Genomic DNA, 5,122 nt, shown 5'->3' with positions numbered 1-5,122 from the left:
ACATGCAAACAAGGACAAACCTGACCTTTGATGCACCGAGTGTGGAATCACCCACCTATTTCCTGACTATCCTAGATGGAAGCCATCAACTAGTTTTGCCAACGTGCCCTCACTACCCTTGGGGCTGTTCGGTGTGGAGACCTTTGACAGTGAGGATACACCCATCCCACTACATGTCATGATGCGAGCATAGACAAAACAGGCAAGCATCTCATTGCCTGGGCCAAGTAACCTGGATGCAGCCTCGTTGGGAAATAAAAGCCAGAGGAGAAGGAGAAAGAAAACAGACGCAAAGATTACCCTTAAGAATGAGGTAGTTACAACGCTAGTGACAAGAAAGAGGGTCACTGATGCAGAGGCAGAGACCTCAGCTCCTAAGACAGCAGAACTAGGGAGTGCCAAGGTAGGGGAATATCCCCACCCCAAACGGAAACTCAAGGCTATAGCCAAAGTCAAGGAGTGGGTCAAGGATGCTCACAAACACCTTAAGGATATAGAGCCCATACTGGAAGACCAAATTGAAGACCTCTCTAGTGTGAGTACACCCGTTTCACCATCGCGACCTCAATTGGGGAATGCATCCACACCACATGAGATGCCACATAGGCAAGACTAGGAAGAAGCATGTCAGCAAGCTAACCAAGACATATGGCCAAAGAGTGCTGACCAAGGAGGAAGGAAGCCACCCACCAACCTCCTCACCACTTTAGTAACCACACCAGTAACCTTGAGCCTAGGAGATCTACTTCGGCAGCACCCTTCCTTATGGCAAGAATTAAAGCACTCGGTGGAGGGAAAAGAGGAGCACACTGTCGATGACTTGCAAGAGTAGGACGCAGTCATGCAGATTCCAAGCCTAACGCTACACTCAATTCCAAGGTCACTGCACATCAATGCTTTCTGGGAAGGCACTAAGATGCATGTAGTCTTACCTATCTTACCCTTGGGGGATGTAACATGAAAAGAAATTGTAGACACAGGCGTCGGTCTCAGTATCTTGAGCCAGGCAGTTCTACAAGCCTGGGGAAACCCACCCATGGAAACGGCTAGGTTCAATGTCACATTGGCCAACGGAATGAAGATCGGACCATTCAGGGTCCTAAAGAACTAGCCAGTGAAGGTCACAAGGGTGCAGTTTTCCATTAACTTCATTGTCATGAAGGGAGTGGACTATGACATACTGCTAGGCCGACCCTGGATGAGGAACACTCGAGTTATTGAAGATTGGGGTCATTGACCATGCTAAAAGGTGATGCACAGACAATCAAACCCTATGGGTCATTGACCAAGTACATCCCTTTCCCTGAGGATGAGCAGGATTGGATGCATGTCTTGGCAACCATTGACCTACCGTTCTCAAATGAGGAAGAGCTATATAGGTAAGCTGCTAAATCCCCAATCATGTTAGCAAGGGAGGCCATCGTGCCACTTTGCATGATGCCAGGAAGCTCACGTAACCCAGGGAAACTGGTCTCGTTCCATATCCCCACCAACAAGCTCAAGCTTCAGGAAATCATAGAGTACCTGACCGATAAACTAAAGGGCAACATGGCTGCCAATCTAAAACCCCTAAGTGATCTTCTGGCTAAGCCTGAGTGAAAATGGACCAAAATTCACGATCTGAACCTTTTATACAATTGGGCTTTAGTCACTTATGAAAAGGAGATTGGAGAGGAAAGCCTAGGGGATGACAAGCAATCATAGGAGCAAGACTCTGATGATGAGGAGTATGAGGACTGTTGCTCTATTGGAGATGAGAGTGAAGAAGAGTTAGACATGATAGAATATGACACTGAAGGGAGAACGATCGAAAATATCAAGGAAGACTCTAGGCCTAGAAGGGAAAGGGCATGCTAGAATGAAAGAGGAGTCATGCGGATGGAGTGCGATAGATCCTAGTTGGAGCACATAGGAGCCATGGATTACGAGCAGGCAAGAGTGGCACAACCATTGGTAGTTCCAGTGCTTAAGATGGATACACCTACTGAATTATGACCCCCTGGCGAAACTCCTTCCTCAAGTGAGGGATGTGAGTTTAACTCAGAGTCAGAAGTCAGTACGGAGAGTGATCCCAAAATACCCCAACCCTCTAAGGTCAGATGCACCAAAGGGGACTTGCTAGTCCACCTAAGGCGCAAACAGCTAAAGGAGGAGGCAAGGAAGCGAACTAAGGACTCAGAAGCAAAGAGGCAAAAGAAGCCACAGGATCTCCCCAAATGCTTCACAAATTTTAAGAAGGGTGATAGAGTGGTGATTCTGCTAGGAGCAAAGAGACAAGGGCAAACCAATGAGCCAATTTAGGGACCCGCCAAGGTCAAGGAAGTCAACTTGGCAGGGGAAGGCAAGAAGCCTCAACTTGTGTTCATTGCTAACGACTTGACCAAGGATGAGGAGGCTAAACTTGTTGCTATCCTACGAGAGTATGTCGACGTGTTTGCCTAGTCCTTGGAGGATGGTCCTTGGAGGAACTTCAAGGAGTCGATCCTAGGGTTGTGACCCATAATATCCCAATGGTTCCAGATGTGGTGCCAACAAAGTAATGACCTTACCCTATGAACCCCAAACACGCCTATGCAGTGAAGGAGGAAATCGATAAACTCCTGAAGGCGGGATTTATATATGAGATTGAGCACACGGATTGGGTATCACCTATAGTGATCGTTATGAAAAAAGAATGGTAAAATTCGAGTGTGCATGAATTACAAGAAAGTTAATGCCGCTACGAAGAGGGACAACTACCCCTTACCGTGTACCGAGCACATGCTAGAGTGGGTAGCAGGCAAAGAAGCCTACAGCTTCCTGGATGGCTTCTCTGGCTATAATCAAGTGTAAGTGCACCTTGACGACAGGCACAAGACTGCCTTTGCCATGGAGTGGGGTATATTCGCCTACATCGTTATGCCCTTTGGGATAATGAATGCGCCAGCGACCTTTCAACGATTAATGTGCACCATCTTCAAGGATATGCTTAGACACGAGCTAGAGGTGTTAGTAGACGACTTATGCGTACACTCTAGTTGGGCTGAACACTTTAGAAAAGTTGAGTGCTGTCTTTGAGCAGTGTCGATTATACAACCTCTCGTTGAACCCCTTAAAGTTCCATTTCTAGGTGAAGCACGGATGTATCCTAGGGCATGTAGTGTCAAGGAATGGCATTGCCACCGACTTCTCAAAAGTCAGGATCATTGTCGACCTACCACCACCCATTAACTACAAGGGCGTTCAGTGTTTCTTAGGTCATACGGGATACTATCGATGCTTTGTATTGAATTACACACTGATTGCTAGACTATTGTACAAGCTAATGATCGTATTCGAGTGGACTAAGGAATGCCAGTGTGCATATGAAGAGTTGAAGAAGGCTCTCACCACTACACCAATCTTACGAGCCCCAGACTGGAGTATAACATTTCATGTACACATAGATGCCTCTAAATTTGCTATTGGAGCTGTTCTATGCTAGCCTGATGAGCATAACCTAGATTACCCCATGAGTTTTGCCAGCAGGCAGCTCACTGAAACAGAGATGAACTATTCCACTACAGAAAGAGAAGGGTTAGCCATGGTGTTTGCTGTAAAGAAATTTAGGCATTTTCTGTTGGCCACGCCCTTCGTCTTTTTCGTTGACCATCAAGCCTTTCTTTATCTCGTGAACAAGCCGTGCGCTACAAGTCACATAGCTAGATGGTTACTTCTCTTGTTCGAATTCAATTTCTCTATGGTTGTACGTAAGGGAAAGCAGCACTACATGGGTGATCACACATCCCGCATACCCAGAGGAGAAGCTGCTAGACAAGGCATACTTGACAACCTACCGGATGCTCATCTCTTTGGCATGTCTAGCGAAAGAGACTTTTTTAGAGCCAATCTGATGCCATATTGGGCCGATGATGTAATTCAAGTACTAGAGAACGGTCTACCTGAGAGACCTATTGAGAAAGCCAGGATAAGGAGACTTATCTTGAAGATCCAGCCATACCAACTGATTGCCGACCAACTCTATAGGCTAGGACAAGACAATTTGTTGCATAGATGTGTGTGTGAGCACGAGATGCACGATGTATTGAGAGAAGCGCATGGTGGAATAGCTGGAGGACACTTTAGTGGGGATATAACAGCCCGTAAGGTGCTATAATCCCAACTATGGTGGCCCACCCTATTCCGTGATGGTGCTAAATCTGTAAAACACTGTGATGAGTGCTAGAGGACTAAGGTACCTGTGCGCAAGGATAAGATGGAGTTGACCCCCATAATAGCATGACAACCTTTCATAAAATGGGGCATTGACTTCATTGGACCTATTATTCCTGCAGCATAGTACTCCCAAGCATGCTACATCATTGTGGCAACTAATTACCTGACGAAGTGGGCAGAGGCAAGAGCCACTAGGAAGAACGACGCTAGAACCACTGTGAAGTTCTTGTGGGAGCAGGTCCTTTCACGTTTTGGTTGTCCAATTGAACTAGTAAGTGATCAGGGCACACACTTCATTAATGAAGTGATATCCCACCTACTCTCAACCTTCCTAATCATTCATAGAAGGTCCTCGCCCTACTACCCGCAAGCAAATGGCCAAGCAGAATCCACAAATAAAATCCTATTCAATGTGCGTACGAAGGTGGTATCCACATCACGAAGTGACTGGGATAACAAATTAATGGCGGCCTTGTGGGCCTATTGTATAGCTTATAAGACAATTGTAGGACAGACGCCCTTTAGGATGACTTATGGAACAGAGGCCATTCTACCCTTAGAGTTCTTTGTCCCTAGCTTAAGGATAGCAGCCCAGGAGCGTTAGGAGGGAAGAGAGGCTTGGACCAACTACTTAGTGGAGTTAGAGCGTCTCACGGAGACTGAACTCTTAGCCACCCATGCTCTGATTTGTGAGAAGGCACAAAGAAAGATGTGGTTTGACAAGCATGTCAAATAACGCAACTTTGATTAGGGGGACCTCGTTCTACTATACTCCATGAAGGGTCACAAACAGAAAATGATATTTTGAGGACTAGGAAATTTCCGAGTACATACAATTAGTAGAATAGGCAATGTTGAATTGGAGACGCTCGAAGGTGAAGGAATAGGCTTTTGCAATGGCAGTCGCATGAAAAAGTACTATCCTCCT

The sequence above is a fragment of the Lygodium microphyllum genome, unplaced genomic scaffold (genome assembly GCF_053477565.2).
Source record: "Lygodium microphyllum isolate KBCC unplaced genomic scaffold, Lygodium_microphyllum_v1.1.10 scaffold_101, whole genome shotgun sequence".
In the NCBI taxonomy this organism is placed as follows: domain Eukaryota; kingdom Viridiplantae; phylum Streptophyta; class Polypodiopsida; order Schizaeales; family Lygodiaceae; genus Lygodium; species Lygodium microphyllum.
Note: the sequence above shows the minus strand (reverse complement) of the source record.